Here is a 20,443-nt window from a genome sequence, read left to right on the forward strand (position 1 = left end):
CTTACATGAAACACCTAGAGTAGTCAAATTCATAGAGACAGAAAGTAGAATGGTGGCTGCCAGGGACTGAAGAGGAGGATGATGGAGAGTTAATATTTAAAGAATACAAAAGTTTCAGTTTAGGAATATGGAAAAGTTATGGAGATGGATGGTGGTGATGGCTATACAGCGATGGAAATTCCACCACTGGCCACCAGCACATGGTTAAAATGGTAAATTTCATGTTATGTGTATTTTACCATAAAATAAGCAAAACAACACACAAACTTATAAGCAAACAACTGATTCCAGACCAGTTTAAATTATCCATTTGAACAATGATCTCCTTCTCACAGTCACTAAGTAAACCTCAAACTTAGGGTCCTAGCCTGGGGGTGCACTGGGTGAAAAAGGCAAGTTGTGCTTGTTTGTTGATTGACTGCTTTTGTTTTTGGTCTCCTCCTACCCTCTTCTAGTTCCTCCCATCCAGGGTTAAAGTCCTAGAAGGTAGGAGAAAGACATAAAGGCTGATTTTAATGGAATAAGCCAGTCGACTCTGGCAGGGATGGTCCAGGTCTCGTTCTGGCTTGGTCTGGTCTGATGGCTGCTGTGGTCTCTGCTGGTTTCCTGTTTCCATGTGTGCTGGGCTCTCCCAAGATGTCTCTCACTCTGCCTGGCTCTGCTCCCACTGCACCCGGTAGCAAGACTGCTGATTCTGTAGCTCAGCACGTCTCCAGGCACAGAGTGAGATGCCAACCTCTCGTTAACGTTGCCTGTTATTTACTTTAAAAACTTGGGTATAGACAGTGGGATGTGGCAGCCTGTGCACTGAATTTACTGTCTTGGAAACATTTAGTTTACATTTTATTCACTCTGATCAGAAATGAATAGTCCAAGGAAGGCTCACTAGCTTCTGAAGACTTCACTCAGGGATCTAAAGATGGCTAAGACAAGAATTTTAAATATCCATATGTAAATCTTGATTAGAGGGTTTTTTTTTTAAACTAGGATAAAGTATATGAGAATAATGTTTCATTTATGGAAAGAGTGAAGTTTTAACTGTGGCAGTGGCTAAAATGACTGTCCTTGCCTGAACAGGGTAACAGCAGGAATATGGCTAGCCTCACTCACAGCCTAACCCACTTAGAGAAATACCTTCAGTCCATGCCCTTTCCCCTCTCACCTGCCCTTTCCCCATTTCAAACTTAATTGAAGGATTATGTTACTTGATTCAGTTAGAAAACAAGGTGATCATACCATCAGAATATTGTAAAACTGCATGCAACCACTTGTCAAAGTGCATAAGGGCCAGAGTGGGAATTCCTCAAGCCCACAGAAAGAAGATGAATGACTATCTTCCTCTGCTTGCTAATAAAGTTTGTATGAGTCACAAAATTTGTTCCAAGCACATAGCAGGTGCTCAGTCATGTTTGTTGAACACATGAATGCAGAGGAATATACAAAAAAAAAAAAAAACTATTTTTTATTTGCCAAAGAGGATATGAGGCTGGACTGGGTCTTGAGCAATCAGGAAAATTTACTAATAAAGTGGGACTGGAGCACAAAGGGGAAACTGGCTGTGGGTAGCTAGCTAGCTGAATAAGGAGACAGCTGAACGGGTTTCACCGTTGCTTATGTTAGTCTGTAACGGTTGAAGAATTCATCCACCATTCTCTTTACGTTCTTAGCCCTCTTCTTGGAGCTGGGAATAATGTACCTTCTTGTAACAGATTCCAGGGGGACACCAAGTTAAATATCTCCCTTGAGCCCAATTACACACCCTCTTCCAAACAGGAACCCTGCGACTCTCACAAAGTGGTGGAATCTCAGAGGAGCAGCAGCTGGAGCAGCAGCTGGAATGCTGAATAGAACCTTAAGTAAATAGCCTAGAAGGCCAGTGAACAATGAATTATAATAAACCAACTATAATTAGTAATAAAGGCCTGAAAATAACTGTACTCATGAGATAGTACTGGTCATATCCTTGCTGTGTTTTGGAAATAATACAATAGTTTTTTGTTTTTTTTTCCACCAGTGTAACTACATTGGTAATTAAAAGCTGATTTAAAATCAAAGGCAACCTCAAGGTTATAAATCTAAGTCTCTGGCTCTGAAAGTGCAAGTATCTTGTTCATTCCACATCTTTATATTTAAAAAAAAAAGTGGTAAAGGGCTTTTGGAGCCTGTTTAAAAAACACACACACACACACAACTGAGCAAAATCAGCTAGTAAGTGAAGCAAATCACTCAGTGGATACTTTTCTTTTTCCCTGAAACATCTGTGGGAGAAAGAACACAAGGCAGCCTCAAGGGGGGAAGAAGGTCCGTTTGCACTGCGTTTTCCCTCTGGATAGGGAATGTTTTAATCGCTAATTTCCACAATGTAAGAGGTGAAAGAAATCTGGAAATGGTGTCAAATACTGTAGGCAAAAGTTGTTGGATGACACTGAACAGACGAGGTTTAGGCCAAGAAAGTTTCTACCTGGCTCTGTGCGGTGCGAATACTGATGGTTGCATTCCTCCTGCAACAGGGAAGAACCGATCTGACTCCGTATTAGATCCGTTCCTTTGGCTCTAACCTGTGCTCTGCTTCCTGAGCTTAGTCATGCTGCTCCAGCACCTTTTGTAAAAGAATGCTGCCTACAGCCGGAAATATACAGGAGAGCCCATTCTGAAGGCTCTGACTTTTAAAGGTATAACACTTTTCCATTCATAGAGAGACAGAAAGTTGTGGAACAGAGAATCACATTTGTCTCCCTGGAACAGGAACATCGTGACCTGACCTACATGGACAGCAGCAAGAACAAAAGGAGCCTGAATTCTGACCTGACAAAGATGGTTCTCCAGGACCTCAGTCTGCCATCCTCTCAGTCTGCCATCTTTCCGAAAAAAGTCATTATTCCTTGCCTTGACCCTTGTTTCCCGATTTGTTGGTCTGTCATTCAGCAAGCAGAACAAGTTTGGACTCAGTAATACTCTCACAATTTCATAGTCATTTACTGTTGTAAATTTAAATTTTGTTTACTTGATGAAATCATCATCTCTAGGTACAAGCCCAAAACCATAGCAGTGAGAAGGTATCAAAACCATTAAGGCCAATGTTTAAAAACCAAACAAAACAAAACAAACAAAAAAACACATGTGTCCTTTTAGGTTCAGTGCTTTGGAATCAACCTAATATTATATTAACAAGGGGTTTCCAGGGGAAATGCGATGTGATCTCAGGTAGCAGGTATCAGAAATAGCAAAACAAAGACAGATTTGTCCTCATGGAGTTCACAGCCCAGTGTGGGAGAAAGACATGAAGCCACTAAGGACACAGATCCGCGTACAATGACAACAATGCTAAGTGCTATAAAGGGACGTCCAGGGGGCCAGGAAAGTGTAGGACAGCATTAGCCTAGTCAGGGGAAGGTGGGGAGGTAGTCAGAGGATGAACCCCTGAGGGAGAGCCCTTCGCTGCGATAGGAAGAATGATCACAAGGTGCAGGGGCCACGTGCAGTAGCGGGATGGGGACAAGGGTGGGGAAGGAGCAGAGTGATTTCTGCCTGTGCAAAAACAGTCCATGGCTCAAGGTGACATGGCACATAGAGGGATTTACCAAAAGCCATTTTTTTTCCCCCCACAAGAAAGGTATTTGGAAAATGTGCTGGTTCTGTTAGTCAATCAAGAATGGCTCATCTATGACCAGAGTCTTTCCTCTTCTCTCTTCTGTGCTGCTGGCATCCTTTACTGTGTTGAGACACAGCCTTGGAATCCTTCTACACACAGCAATCTAGGAATTCACCAAGGCAAGTGGCAACATACTTGTTAGTCCTTACCACAAAGGGAAGGAAACAAGTCTGTATTCATCTGTATGTCCCCGTGGTCTAAGTTCCTGTCACATTGTAAGTCCTCAGTAAACACTGAGGAAGTCAAAGCATGAAGGAAGATCACGGACTTTGACAGTGCAACGATAATAAGGTGATGATGGATACGTTAAAATCAGGCTATGATTATTTGTTAAAAAAACATTATTGAGCACCTACCAACTATTAATCACTTTTCTTTTTTTCTGATTCCAAGGAATAGACTCACAATCAAGACAGAAAAACTCTTTTATCTTACGCAGTATACAAGCTAACAGGGTCAAAAGAGGTCACATTCATGTAAATGAATCAATAAACACAGAGTAGATTCTGATGAGTGCCACAAAGACAGTACATGCGGTGATGACAGAGTAATGTAGGTTGGTCAAAAAGCCCTCTCTAATTGGGTAATATCTGAGCTGAGACATGAGGGATGAGAACAGGTCCCCTTTGTGAGACACAAAGAGCCACAAGACACAGACTCTCAGGTGGAAGACAGGCTGAGATATCCCAGGAAAAAAAAGAAGCTCGTGCTGACCAGAGAGTGGGGAGCGAGCAGGAGCGAGGTGTCTCATGGGGCTGGACAGATAAGAAAGAGTAAAATTGTGCAGGACTGTTTTAAGTCCAAGAGAAGAGGTCAGAGTGTCTCCGGAGACCAAGGGGAAGTGAACCAAGAGTTTTAGGCACCTGTGGTGCCTATGTCACAAAGATCCTTCTGAATGTTTGGTGGAGAAGATCTACATCACAGAGGATAGCAGGAAAATCACACGCTGACCACCAGGGGTCCCGTGGCTGTGTAGACAGAGAAAGCCTCTCTGTTTTGGTGGCAAACAAAATAAATGAAACAAAGCAGGACAAACATGTCAACGTACTGCAGTGAACATGAAACACTGGCCAGGAAAAGATCAGGGCGTGCTCACAGGCTCCAACAGACTCAAAGTAAGTAACAGATGGATGAATATACAAGTGAGTGAATAAATGAGTGACTCAGACCCGAACCTGAACTGTGCCATTTGTTCACACGAGGCCAACAAGCATCATCAATCGACCAAGGACTCCCTATCTTGACAAAGGACCCCTTGACTTTAACTATGACTTGTAGCAGGATCTTATCCCTAGTTCCCATCCCATCAGGCAAATATATTCCTATTATATAGGCATATTGCTTTGAAAGCAGTATTTTTCTATTATCTGGTATCAAAAGAAATTTAGGATTCAGATTAATTTTTTGCCTGCACTCCAAAGGAAACTCTTCTGATGGTATTTTGATGGATGTCAACGGACACACTGGGTTTTGCTTGTTTGTCTTTTGGTTATTTGGGGGGGGGGGAGGATAATTAGGTTTGCTTATTCATTTATTTAATGGAGGTACTGGGAATTGAACCCAGGACTTCATGCATGCTAGGCACACACTCTACCACTAAGCTATACCCTCCCCAGGAACACACTGTTTTAATTCATTCCCAACTGTGACAATTTGTGCTCATTTCTCTTCTATGTGAGCAAATGTGCCTTCTGCTTGTGGCCCCCCGATTCTCGACCCTGGGTAGTCCACTGTCACGATCTGACCTGGATCCCTGATTTTTGACCTTGGCTTTTTGACCCTTCCCATTTCTTACCCTGAGAGTGTCCTCTTTTGGCTTCTGACCTCAGCTTCTCTCATTAGCAGGCACTACTGAGCACTTCAGTCAAAGAAGAAGGAAGACCCTTGTCACACTTGTACTCCTCTTGGAATTTATGTACTGCTAGGCCTCACTGCCAATCCAGAGAAAATTGGGGTCAAAATATACTCACAGATTTATCATCACACAAATAAAAGGTTCTACTTTGGATGTATCTTACCAACTTTGGCAAAAGCCGACAGCATTTGAGCCAAATTACTACCTTTTTGCATGGTATCCTCTACAGAGTTGCTGGTTATTGGGGGGGGGGGAGGATATATATATATATATATATATATATAAAAAACAGGAATAACCAAACTTTTTAAGGTATCTATTGTGTTCCTGACACTACTCCATATACTGTCTATTTCCTGATTTCATCAGGATAACAAGCTCAAAAGATGGGCTGTATTGTAATTCCCCCTTTACAGGTTGGGAAACTTGTAACTTGAAGATGCTAAATAGCTTGCCAAGATTTCACAGCTAGAAAAATGGCGAAGACACCACTTATCTCCAATCTGTGTTGTTCTAAAGCACTCCCCCTTGGCCATCAGCGAGAGTGTCATCCAGGAAAGAATAAAGTGGAACACTTACTCCTCCACGCTGTATCACATGCTTTATTCTTATGTTTAAAAAAAGATTTAATTCATGTCATAATATAAAAATAGGGTATTTTGAGAAAAGAAAAAGTTTCACGTGTGAGTATGAAAATTTAATTATCATTATACCAGCTTATCTAGACAAAAAGATTTAAAATATTAACCACAACTAAGTTTCTTCCACAGGTTATCTTAGGACTGACATAATGTCAAAGAGCAGGCCAGCTGTTCAAAGTACAAATCACCAATTCTTAAGTTATACCTTAATACATTCAACTGAGTTTTAGTGTCATGGCTGACTATCCTCATTCCTGGGCTAATTATCTTTCTTTCTGTCTCCAAATAGGACTGAAAAATGTGCATTTCTAAACAAGACGATGTAAAACTTGCAGAATATTAAGAATTCTGCTTCAAGACTAGGAAACGCAGTTTCTTTAATAATTCAAACCTCTGTCTTCCTAGGTGGGCTTCGCAATTGCAACGAAAAGTTAGGAAGCACGAGGCTGCCTACTTCCCCCAGGAAGCAAACTCTTAGCATACCCATCACAGCATTTTCCTCTTTGTCTTCAATGGATCAATCATACTGAGGCTGCCAAAGTGTCTATCCAACAGAGGGCTCAATTTCAGAATTCACCCATGAAGTGTCTCCAAACACAGCAATTTATATGATCCACAACTCTTCGATTTCTTTGCTCCTCTGACCGTGGCTTACATGTATCTAACACCAAGAGTTCCTTTTCCAAGCCTTTTACATTATGGCAATTTCCGTTGGGATTATATTTCAGTAAGTAAAATGCTCTTTGGGAACTATTTAATTTTTTCCTCTACTTGTTCTTTTTCCTGAGCCCCCTCCCCAGATCCCACAGACATGTCATTTTTAGAGTTGAAGTATCAGCTTTATCATAAAGTTTATTCTCTGTAGTCATGAACAAGCAAAACCGAAGTGAAAGAAATGAATTGAAAAGGGGGAAAAAAAAAAACCCTTGAAATCTCTAGAAAGCACACATATATACATACAGACAGACCAGCCCTCTTGTACACAGCATAAAAAGACAAAAAGAGCCCATGAAAACGCCACAAAAAAAAAATGCAGAGTTGATTCATGCCACAGGTTCAAGAGTCAGACATTCCCGTGTGTTTCTTAAGAAGCAAAATGAGTAATAATAAATGATAGATTCCTTCATAAAGAATGTAGGATTCTTTATAGTTTTCAGAGTGCTGTTACATATGTTATCTCACTGCCTTTTTAAAACCTTCGAGCAAATCTAATGCAGCATGCAATTTGTCTTGATACTATATTACGCATCTATTTTATGAAAGAAAACTGTAAATAAGGGTAGACGTGCAAAAAAAGCAAAACGAACCATTTACTAAACAGAGAAAAGGCATCCGTGAAGAGAGCAAAGACAGCAGAACTTCGAAAAAGCACATAATTAACCATAGCTTGGAACTTTTCCAAAATCTCATTCACCAACTGGCTAGCGCTTAGACTGAAACACATGGGGTGGGTGACGGGAAGAGCTCTCAGGGTGAGAACCACCACCAGCTCTGAGACAGTCAGCCTCATCAGAACACGCCCAGTCTCCCTCCAACGTGGCTCCTCTCTCTCCAGGGCGAAGGTACAATGTGTATACAACCAACGGAAAGGACACATGGTCATGCGCTCATTTATCAGAATAGCCAAGTCAAGATGGTAGCTTGCTTGGAAAGCAAGATCACACTAGTGAAAAATACAACCATGCAAAATCGAAACTCAATGGAGTCCTAGAGGGTGGACTTTATGATTTTATATATAGACAGCAATATAATTGTTCAAAGTTTTCTGTTATCATCAGTTCATTCAAGCATTTCAACAACTTTAAGCACCATGTCTGACGCTGGGGGTTAAAAAAATGATTAAGGCACCATCTTTACCAGCAAGAAGCTCCTGGCTTAGAGGTGAAACAGGGAGTAGGAGAATTACAGTAAGTGGTAAATTGAGAGGGTAAAGGGGGTTCTGCATAACTAAGCCTGGGACGAGGGAAGAGCAGCTCCTTTTTTTTTTTTTTTTTTCTGATAAACACATGCCTTCCCCGCTACCCCACCCCACCCCATGTACATGAGCAGCAAGAGCAAGAAAGGGTCCTAAGAACAAGAAAAATACCAAATGAGGTTACTGCTGACTAGGAACAAGCATTCACAGACGCTTTGAGTGGGTGAACACAGTCGCAACGGTTCTGGTTTATGACACATGTGTGCTGTCGTTCCTGGGGATTACCTGGAGAGGAGCTTCAACAGGGGCTGCTCTCAAAGCACAGCGCGGAGCAGAGCCGTCTGAACGTCTTCGTCGAACCTGGAAGACAAGAAATGCATCGGTTAAAGCTATCAGCTTAGGACACAAAGGTAGCGTGGAGAATAAGTGATAGGAAATATCCACACCAAAAAGACCTGCCCACGGAACACAGAGAAGGCCAAGGACACAGGTGGATTAGGGGTTTATCTCCGAAGTGACAGCTGTCTGCATTTCAGAGGCGTCAGGCTGGGCTGGGTGAGGGAAGAGCTTTGTATGACTCAAACCAGGACCCCCACTCACTGGGAAATCTTGGGCTTCTTTTTTGATCTCAACTCAGTTTGGAAATCCTAGATTAACCCGATAGAGCCAGTTTTTCTTCAGTCTCAGTTGCTGCTTCCATGCGGATTTGAGCAGATTCTGAAAGGCAATGCCTGTCACTAGAACCGTTAAGAAACATGATATGGAAAGCAAAGAAAAAATGTTAAAAAAAAAAAAGCAAACTAAAACCATTTATTTTAAACCCCCTTTTTAAAGACCCTCCTCCCAAGGTCACACAAGCTATTTATTTGTCTCTCTTTTGGGTGACTGTACACATTTCATTTCATCATTTATAGAAAGATAATCAGAAAGTCATTACTTGTCTTCAGCGTACACTTAATTCAGTGCAAAGGAAGGCAATGAAACAAGTATTATGAAAGCTGCAAAACAGGACACCTTACTTTGACATTCCACAGGTAAGCCTTTATATTGGGTTCGATCTTCCAGCGGGATCTTAGACAACTTACAACAAACAACAGTAACACACGCGAAATCTCCCTTACTGTTAGCAGCACAAATTAAAAGCAGCAGCAAGGACAAAATGACACTTGGGTCCTCTCCAAGCAGAAGCACGAGAATGAAGGTGACAGGACAGCATTCAGTGGAGAGAAACCTGATGATTTTATCGGGTTTTTGCATTCCTTTGGGACTTCGCTCTGATTTCTCATGGGCAATCAGATGAAAATTGTCAATTGTGATCATTGGGAAATACCTAGCAAAATCTGACATTACAGCTCTGAAATGTTTCTCACTACCTTAGAATTTCTGGAATCATAATCCTGAGATAAAGACAGTGGAGTTGGAAAGGCAGCTATTTTGACCCCTATTTCCAAGGGAACGGCACTAACCACTAACTTTTAATGAATGTCGCCCTAGACAGCTTCACTTCTTGGGCCCAGTTTTTCAAGAAGGAACCTAAACATCTCTGCATAAAACTGTTTTGACGGGCATGATAGTTTTCTTTGCCTTTGAAAGGGAAACAACAATAATTAAACACTCAAAGAGCCCATGGATGAGGTTAATTGTTTTTTATTATTTAAAAAATAAAATCATCAGACTCTTTGCAAACAGGACCTAATTAATGCAACTAGTTTCATCATAATTATCAAAATCTCAGGACAAATTCTGTATTCTTGATGTTCCATGTGCACGAAATCCCTTTAGTCTTAACAACACTGGCCACCAGAGTTTACCAAAAGGTACTGTGAAGAAACAAGCCCATTAGAATGACAGGTTTCATTTACCAGAAGATATTAAAATCCTGTCACAATGTGATTTCTATCAAGAAGGTTTTCACTGAAATAATAAAAAATGAATGAAGGAAATCAAAGGTAGTCATCTAGTTAAATATTCATTTTCTAATCTTTAGGGAGGTGTTTATTATACTTTGAACACCTGGCCTTTAGTAGCACGTGGTCTGGTTTTAAACTTGTTATCATGCCACAGCAAATTCCAAGAGGGCTGTAAATTAAGCCCATTATTATGAGAAAGCCAAGATAACAAAGTGCCCTCCTTCTCCATCCAGGAATGATATAGGGAAACTGATTCCACAACAAAATACCTAGATACTCCTACACCCTGGGCTTAGGTGAAGCTACTAACGGTACAAATATTCAAGGGGGCTTCCTTCAGAGTTGCTGAGATTCAATGCTTGCATCACGCTCATAGGAAGGGTCTCCTTAAATTTTGCACCCTAGATAACTCATTTACCTCACTCCAGTCCTGGTTCTAAGCCCCCTGGCACTTGTAATCAAAGTATTTAATTTTAAAGTTTTATTGAAAAACATGGAAACAACAATAAACAATGTTTCATGTATCTGATAGAATTGTAAGACAGTATGTTCTCCACAACTGCAACTTAAGACAACATACTTTTTGATGTATATAATAGAGAAAATCAGTGCAGACATCTACAGTGGGCAGAAGAGGTAAGAAACGAGGTGAAATGTGACAAGGGAAAGCTTTGCAGGTCATTTCCTAATCTCATTTCCCCCCAGGACGTGCGCTGGACCGAAGAAGTCAGGTGCACCAGGGAAAACGTAAAAAGGAAAGAAACATAGCGTGCATAAGGCAAAGAACTTGAGAAGGCACATGACTCACTGAAACGAAAGGAAAAGTGAAACACTCCGCATGCTTAGGCGGGAGGCGGAAAGAAAATGGTCACAGAAACCAGGACTTCACTCCTTGGTTCAAATCTGAACCTTGTCGTGTTAGGAGAACTTTCTGAAGGAAGTTAATGTCTGTGAAATAGGTTCCTCATCTATCAAGTAAGAATGATAGAAACAACAGTAAACCAACATCAAAGCAATAGCGGTCTTACTGCAGTACTCCCCGTGTACCCAGCACCTGGAACAAGCGTCACCTCAGTTTGTGACAAAGCCCTGGGAGACAGGCTTGTTCCCATTTTACTGAAAAGGAAATTCTTATAACATAATGCATTACATCATACAGACACATACACATATAGTATAATGATAATACATTAAGTTTTTTTGTTATATATATATATGCATTTGTATATACGTATAGATGTATATGTATGTATTTATACATATGTATATTTATATGTGTGTGTGTATATATAAAGCTCTTAGAGAGGCATCATGTGGAAGCTCAAGAAAGTGTAGCTATGATTATAGTAAATTAAAAGCCTATTTACCGAATGCTATTTTAATATAATCAAAAGTTTTTAAAATTTCTCATGTGGACCATCTAAATTTATTAGTTTATCTTCTTCCAGATATTCTTCCATGAATGTGGAAAAAAAGCAGCAAATAAAAAAGGTGTCCATATGTACTGTCACCAACTTCCCCCAAAAGGCTTCACTAGAATTGGAGCTTTGGAAACCCCAGTGAATTCTTTGATACTTATGAAAACAGACCATCATCAGAGTCATAGAGACAAAGGGTGAGGAGGGGGGAATTTGGAGTCTGTGGATTTTCATAACAATACAAATGAAATGCTGAGAAGCTTCAGTGTGGATAGGAGCTCTCACACGGACAGAGCCAAGGCTTCTGCTCCTGCTGGAGCAAATCCAGATTCTGGGGACAAGATTAGAAAACGGAATGAGGAGTTAGGATGGACACTGGGATAGTCTTGGGCTAGACAACCTTCTTTGTCGGCACCAACGAATCTCTTAGGAGGTTGGGAGTTGACTAAGAGAAACAGAGTTCCCCAAACACCGTTACTAGCTGGACAACACAGATATCCTAGCCTGCAATTAATACTTTTACAACCTAGGAGTTTCAGGTTTCAGCTATAAGTGTACAGCTAAATATCTCTAGGAAATGTTTTGCCTTCTTTTTTTCCCCCTTCCATTTAGCTTTGTTAAACAAAGGGTGATGATTTGTCAACTCAAGAGAAAAGCTTCGAGCCACAAGGTCTATTACCTACACACAGGGGCCAGGAGCACTGAGGACTTTAAAACAAACAAGCAAACAAACAAAACATAGCTTGAAATAGGAAATACTATGGCTGAGCAATCTGGCTTGCCCTCTCTTTCCAAAAATACACTGGAGAAAACCCACCACCGTTTACTGTACTGGCTCACATCAGGAAGCAGGATGTCAAAGGAAACTAGTTGATTAAAAAAAAATTATGTATATATATCTTTCATTAGCAATCGTTTAAAAAAAAGCAAATAACATAACTAAAGCCAAAATGCCAGAACAAATATAAAATGACTCCATTCTTGTTCCCAGTATGTAGGTTTTATTGTGTTAGAAAATTCTAAAGGTGGAGTGTAGACTAAAGGACTTAACAGATTTTTAATAGGTCGGGGAGATTTGGCTTTGAAGAGAGGGATTCTCACAACTGCTGGTCCTGGATCCTTGGGGGAAGGTGCTGTCCTTTCTTGTTCTATGTAATGAGAACGTGTATGGGACAGGCTTCCTTTGGTTTAATACAACATGTTATACCTGAACCTCACTAACCACATCTGAGAAGGCAGATGGTTATGAATCTGAAAACAATGAGGGGATAAAGTCCCAGGAAGCCTGAAATCTCCTGACTCAAAGGCTCTGGGTGGAGGAGGACAGATCATGCATATAGACGCATTGGTAGCAAGGCTGCCAGGGAGGAAGCTGCTGTTGACCTTGAAGACACAGATTAAGTTGCTTGGGAGAGGAATACGAGTAGACAGATTGGGGATGTATCTTAGAGAACCAGTCAATCTCACTTTAGAAATCTCTGCAACCTTTGGTCTTCTACAATCACCCTAACTAATATTTAATGCAGCTTGAAATCAATCAACTCTATTATATTACCCTGATTCTTATCTTCCCCCCTTAGCCTTGATCAATTATAAAAGTATCTTGCTTATTTTTTTGTTGTCTCTCAACAACAAGAGAATTCTGGATCTTCCACCCCTAACGTCTTAGTTTCAAAGAACAGTGCTTGGCACTATTAAGCAATAGGCAAAACTTTATAAACAATATACAAACTATATACTAAATGGTATGGCAAATGTCAATAAAATATCCACTACATTATATATTAAATAACTATATATTAATAAATGTAAATTTTAATACATTGCACATCAAAAGGCTACATAATGTACATATGTGGGTTGAATAATAACTAAAATGAAAACCCACATGGCTACAACTGGCTTAAGAAACAGAACACTACTGTTATCTTTGAAGCTCTCTTCCACAAAAGCAGACCCAGTCCATAAAAGGGACATAGATCCTCTTCACACACTGTGCTCTTTCCTTTCTTTGCTGCTATCTTCATTGACCAGATTTTCAAAAGAGAGAAAGTATTGAACAATGTGGTATACTGGCTAGAGCCATGGATCCAAATTTTTCAATTATATGCCCCACGTATAAGTCTTTTTTGTGATATGCATTCATTATGAAAATACATATTTATGAACTATATGTATTTATACATTATAAAAGCTATAAGATAATGAAACAAAGTATGCTTTTAGAAAAATATAAAACTGAAATATTTAATAAATTGTATTTATTGATAAATTAATTGTACAAAATTGATTTTTTTCTCATTAAGGGTATTACCATTAACATTATTAGTGCTATCTCCCATTAAATGTTAGATACACTATTATTTCATGCGCCACTAAGGAAGGAAGAATACTGCCAATTTAACTATCATATGTTACCCATCAATCCTAAGGTACACCTCTAATTTTAGAGATTTTAAAATACATACCTTATAACCGACGAAATGCAGTAACTTTTTAAAGGGAAAACCCAAGTAAATATAGTTCATTAGTTTTGAAGATTATGTTTTAAAACTATGATACAACACTTATACTTTCTGGTTATATACGTTACTATATATAAAATAATCAACAAGGACCTACTGTATAGCACAGGGAACTATATTCGATAATGGAAAAGAACCTGAAAATAAATAAATGTATGTATGTAAATGTATAACTGAATCACTTTATCATACACCTGAAACTAACATTGTAATTCGACTACACTTCAATAAAAAATAAGAATTAAAAAAAGATTTATGTGAATGCTAATTTTAGGTTTCATGACTGTCATAGCAAGGAAAAAGATATCTCAAAAATATATTTATGGATCCAAATATAAGAAAACACTGGATCATTTTTCAATAATAAAAACTTTTAAATCCAATCTACCATTTATGTGAAAAGTTTGACTGTTGTGCTTGTAAATTCTCAGGGAAGACTGCATTTAAATTTTTTTAAACTGATTTAAATTTTTTAAACTGATTTAAAAATCAGCTTTATATTTTGAAGATTTTAAAACAGGTTCAATGATTCTGTATCTAGGTGTGTAAGTGTGTGAGTGTGTAAGAGAGATAAATCTTAGACATTTCTCTTCTTTTAGCTGACACCCTTACAGCTTTCAGAATGGAACAATGGAAGTATTTCTAAGCATCTTTTTAAAAATATTTTCTTCACGGTTCAAAAACAGGAATTTTCATGTTCAATGTTGAAATGTCACCTTTACCTTGAAAAAAAATCATTTTTAGTGGATAACTTATCAGGCCTTAACAGATCATAATGGGTTTTGCTCATAATGTGGCTGATGAAGACTATATTAGGAATGCAGGCAACTCTGTCATGTTCACTTGTTTCAGACTATCAATGTTATTTATTATTTCTATTTCTTTACAGGTATCTTTTAATGTCAGCTGTCGACTCTGAGAGTTTATCATATAATTTTTACTTTTAATTAAACTTTACCATCATATCATGTTGAAAGTGACCCAAAAAATGATAGTGCACTGTCAACTCCTCCACAACGGGGAAAACTTACTATTCTCAAAATAGCCCATGAGCCACATAAGACACATTACCAAGTGATGCAATGACTGCGCGTACCATGTCATTAGGTGTATTAAATCTTAGCAAAACACAATTTCTTTTTCATTTTAATCTAAAAATAATTGTAAGCAGAAGCTCTAATATTGCCTTATGGAACTTAGCGAACGGCCCTGTGCGTCATTGGGCTGGGCACATCTTTTATCGGATGCCACTGGACCAACACTGGATTTTGAAATGAGTCTTACAAGTTGCAGACTCAAAAATCCATGGGTGCCAGTTTTGCAATGCAAAAGGGAAAAATGGGCTGGATTTGGCAAATTAGACGATGCATGGCTCATCTAAAGAAGCAACTTCTATAGGCCTGGTATTCCTAGATCTGAGTTTTAGTGAGAAACGGGATAGCCACATATTTTTATGAACTATATCCAGTTGGAAATGCTAAAAAGAGGTAAAAAGTTTTTATAAAATTTTAGTGGACCAAAAGCATTTGTAGGCTGGATTTATCCATGGGTCTTCCAATTCACTTTTTACAAATGGAAATAAGAGGATATATAGAAATAAAATTTAAAGAGCAAAAAAACATGAAAAAGGAGAACAAGGAGGAGGGGGAACAAGAAGAATATAATCTGAGAGCTCTAAATCAATTATTTAAACGTTTTGAAATAAACGTCACATGTAAAAGGTACTTCTTCCATTTTAATGTAAAAAATTCCCTTATACAAATAAAACTAAGAGAAAATTTCCAAAGGCTGTCACAGGAGGTTCTCTTCTTTATCTCTGATGGCATTTTATTCAGAGCTGACCCAGATGATGCAAAATCTTTTCTAAGAGTGCCATGTAAGCACCAATTCAATTGTGAAATATTAACTGTATATTAGACATAACAGTAACAAAATTCCTCCCACCCTCCTCCCTTCATTTCTTCTTTCCATAGTTCTCTCTCTCCTTACTTGCCTGAGTGTCCTCTCTCTCTTTATAGTGAGTGGGAAAGTTTGTTTCTTAAAAGTTTTTATTCCTTCAGTGAGTTCCCCCATGTGGTTTCTTGAGTTGGTTTTTGGAAATTAGTATACTGAAGATCTATTTATAAGATAATCTAATCTACCACTTATGTGCAAAGTTTTCCCGTTGTACTTGTAAACTCTTACGAAGGAGCACATTTAAAATTTTTTACCAATGACAAATCATTTACAAGATCATGAAATGATGACTGCAGTCCTGTAAACTACTCTTATGCTAGGCCAGGCATACAATCTGGCTTCAATTCATGTTCTCTTTTTTTGGTGCTAATATTGTAAATTGCTGCTTTATAAAAAGTACCCTTACCAATAAATAATGTATTCGTATCTTAATGTTGTTGTCTTTGCAACACATTCATCGTAACAGATTTGTTTTGTTGCCAATGTGTACTGGAGCATCGCCAACAAGAGCTGTTCGTAAAAATACGACCTTCCACATTTTCTTCCCAAAAAGATGATGTAAAGAGAGGAACCCAAATAATCTAAACAATGTTTAACACCTTTAGCATCTGTTGGAAAGCAAAACTGAAGACTAATGTTCTCCTAGATAGCTCATTCAATGTTTATCTTGATGACTAGAAAACAAGCCGCAGAACAGCTACTGAACTGAATTACAATAAAATATACGTTTTTCAGAGAGAGGAACACAAAATCAGTTTTCATTTGGCATGCTAAGTATGCTATATTTGAACAGAATGTTACATATTCATTTCATTCATCATTTAAAGGCAGATAATCAGGAAGTCATTACGTGGCCTGCATTGGGCAGCTATTCGATTAGAGCATAATTGAGAAGTCTGTAACTCGGCCAGAGCTGACAGGCCGGGAATGCACAATAGCCATCCTAGGTATTTTGAATGTGGGGGTAAAGTATGGGGCAGAGTATTTGCTGGTTAAAACAGGCCACTGGGATAAAGGAGATTACCTAAAAAAAACCAACAACAACAAAAAATAAATTCTTGTCATTTTCATCCACCCAATTTCTGGCACCCTTGTTACAGGAGCACAAGGAAGCTAACACAAATGCTGAAGAGAAAATACTCGTCCCTCTGTCTCTTAAAGTCATTAAGTTAGTTACTAAGGTAACAGAAATAAAATAGTATTAGTAAATGTTTGCAAATTCTTTGGCCAAATACATTTCATTTCCAAACACAGTTCTCTACTGCAGTATAATAAATATTCCTTCTGATTGAAATTTCACCTTGGATTTGGACAAGAAATCTAAAAGGGAGGAGGAGGGTCACGCTGGCATCCTTCACTGTTGCTGGAGACTGGCTGTTCATAGACTCTTAGACGTAAAGGTGGTCATTTAAGGCAGAAAATGGATTTATCCAGGATTTTGTGACGTAGAGAACTGGGTTGGGGAGGTACAGAGTACAGAAGTAGATGCTAAGGCAGAGAAAAAACCAGGTAACAAGACACTTCAGATATTTTTATTATGGTTGTGGTTGATGAGGGCAGGACATCATAATACAAATGGCAGGATGTGTATGACTCTGGCATTTACATCATGACTAACAGGTATCGTCGGCACACCTACTCCTTTTAAGCATTGCCAACACATGGCAGACATGGCTTTCCACGTGTCTACTCACTGTTCCCTGCTTGTCAAGTTCCTCCTACTACCTTTAAACTTCCCGTCCAAATCCAAGGTGAATATTCAATCAGAAAGGAAATCTATTACATTGCAGTAGAGAAATAAGTTTAGGAATGAAATGTATTTGGCTGAAGAATGTGCAAATATTTACTAATATTATTTTATTTTTGTTACCTTAGTAACTAACTTAGTGATTTTAAAAGACAGAAGGAGGAGTGCTTTCTCATCAGCATTTGTGTGAGCTTCCTGGGGCTCCCGTAACGAAGTACCATAAATTGGGTGGATTAAACAACAGTAATTTATTTTTTCACAGTTCTGGAGGCCAGAAGCCTGAAATCAAGGGCTGTCAGGCTTGGTTCCTTCTGAGTCCTCTGAAGGGAAAGTCAGTTCCATGACTCTCTCCCAGCTTCTGGTGAAGCAACACCACCTTTGGTGTTTCCCAACCAGGTTAATGCATCACCCCAATCTCCGGCTACACATTCACAGGGCGTCACTCTCCCTGTGTCCTCATGTCTTCACATGGCTGTCCTCTTGTAAGGACTCCGTCATATCAGATGGGGGCCCATGCCCCTCCGGGACGGCCTCATTTTCACATGATTAACCACATCTGTTAACAATCCGAGGTCCAATTAAGGTCGCATTCTGAGGTACTCAAGATTAGGACTTTAAAATATCTTTTTTGGAGGGGGTTACAATTCAATTTGTAACAGCATTGTTTAGAATTGTTGGCACATGGCAATAATAAAAACAAATTGACTTTTATTTGGTCTTAAAACTGGCTTTAAATTCCATACAGAAAAAAACTCCCCTTTATTGCGTACACCTGGGAACAATCACGCTCACCGCCCTCTCCTGATACCCACTGCCTTTCAGGTCAAAGGCGTATTAAGACACAGGAATTGTGTGAAGAGGAAACCTGTAAAGAAATTAAATTCTCGTGGTCACAAGAATAGACTCAGCCAAGAACAGAGTGGTAGAAGTTTCAACTAAGAAACAAGAGAACCTCCCTGTCTCTGCTGCTGATAGAAGGCGCATGTCCACATTCAAATAAATTGCAGTAAGTTCTGGTTCGAGATGGCAATGTCAAAGCATCCAAAACTCACCGCCTCCCATTAACACAGTGAAGCTACAGCTACATACAGAACAACGTCCTCTGAAGGAAACCTTAAAAAAACAGCTGAATGACTCCTACACGTGGGAGGAGGAGAGAAAGCCCAGGTGGAACCTGGTAGCAGAGGCTGGGACCCAGCCTCGCCGTAAACCCCAGCCCTGGCAGTAACTCACGGTCAAAACCTGGCACTTCTCCCTGAGGTGCGAAGGGGTTGAACCCCACAGGGAGCTCCTGTGACTTTTAAAACTTTCACCTCAAAGACGAGCCCCTCAAACACCTAGCTTTGAAAACCAACAGGACTCGCATCCACGAGACCGTCCCAGTAAAGAGCTCACGAGCACAGACCCACCTGCGTCAGGGCCCAGCCCAGAAGCGGCCCAACCCAAGGGCTCCCCGACTCTGGGAGATTCGTTTGCTTGTCTTGGAGCGTCAGCCAGAGACAAAGGCATGAGATATGACCCACTTTTGGGGGGCTGGCTGGGCGTTGTCCGGGATGGAGACCCACAGCCCCATCCTCGCCTTTGCCCTGGCGGCCTGCTGGGAAAGACATGCGCTCTTGAGACCTTCCCCTTGTGGGCGGGACAGAGGAGAGACATGCGCTCTTGAGACCTTCCCCTTGTGGGCGGGACAGAGGAGAGACATGCGCTCTTGAGACCTTCCCCTTGTGGGCGGGACAGAGGAGAGACATGCGCTCTTGAGACCTTCCCCTTGTGGGCGGGACAGAGGAGAGCCTGGGAGGACTTTTTAAGTTCTCAGTCAAGACGGTAAATAAAATGGAAATACGGAGACTACGCGCTCCAGAACTGCTTGGCGACTGATGTTGTGTGCTCCTTCCCCCATCTATCTAGGGATAGTCTCTAGAGCACAGAATCTACAACAGGATATTAAGATGGAAGTTTCAGCCACAAAGTGAAGAAAATCAATTGCAAATTCCCAAATGAGATGCTAAATAAAGATGCATATTTTTCTAAGCAAATTGGTGTGAATCTATGAGGCCAGCCTAAACACCCTTATCTGTGTAAAGGATCTAACAGTGCCTGGAAAAGAGAGCTTTTGTGACTTGAGTTATTGTTTGTTGTGAGTCCGTTTATAACAACGAGAGGGACTGGGTGCAATGACTCTCACTTCAAGCTTGATTGGGAGCTACTTCAAGGAGATAATGTCAGGAAACCTGATATGCACCCTCTTTGCTTAGGCTCTGTGAGGGCTGGGGTCGGACTCGCACCTGAGAAATTTAAAAGTCGGGAAATGGGATGGCTGCTGCCAAATGATGCATCAGGAAGAGGTAATGGCGTGGTACAGCCTTCTCAGTCTGTGAAAGCTGTGTGGTTTGTCCTACAGATGATTCACATGTGTGAGAGAGAATCCTCAGGCATGTTTTTACGTCTTGTCCAGGGGACCATCTAGAGAGGAAAGTGTTGCTTAGTTGATGGAAGCTGTAAGAAGAATCTATAAAAGACAGAGTGGATAAGAGGACGTTGTCAGGATCAAGAGATAGGGTGGAGACAGAGGACAGTGGTGGGGGAGAGGAGGGTTTCTATGAAAAGTTCACAAAGGCACCTCATAAGAGAAAAAGACGCTTTTAAGTTCCTGCCAGAACCAGGGAATGTGAAACCACCTCCCAAATTTATCAAGAAAGTGAGAATCTTCTTGTCTGTTATCTTCTCTCCTTCCCCCTCTCCTCTCTGCCAACACCCCTTACTAAAGGCATTTTCCAGCCAAAAAAGACACAACCTAGAGGAGGAGAGAGAAGATTGAACTTTA

General features: G+C 40.0%; 1 long non-coding RNA gene across 1 annotated transcript in view; it reads right to left on the reverse strand.

Annotated features, from left to right (window-relative positions):
- The window catches only part of LOC116659001, a 1,275,737-nt gene that overhangs the window by 211,785 nt on the left and 1,043,509 nt on the right, over positions 1-20,443 (reverse strand). The window contains exon 8 of the long non-coding RNA XR_004314259.1: positions 8,349-8,423. This is a non-coding gene — a long non-coding RNA (uncharacterized LOC116659001). The remainder of the gene's footprint in view (positions 1-8,348; positions 8,424-20,443) is intronic.

This window comes from Camelus ferus, chromosome 22 (genome assembly GCF_009834535.1).
Source record: "Camelus ferus isolate YT-003-E chromosome 22, BCGSAC_Cfer_1.0, whole genome shotgun sequence".
Classification (NCBI taxonomy): Eukaryota; Metazoa; Chordata; class Mammalia; order Artiodactyla; family Camelidae; genus Camelus; species Camelus ferus.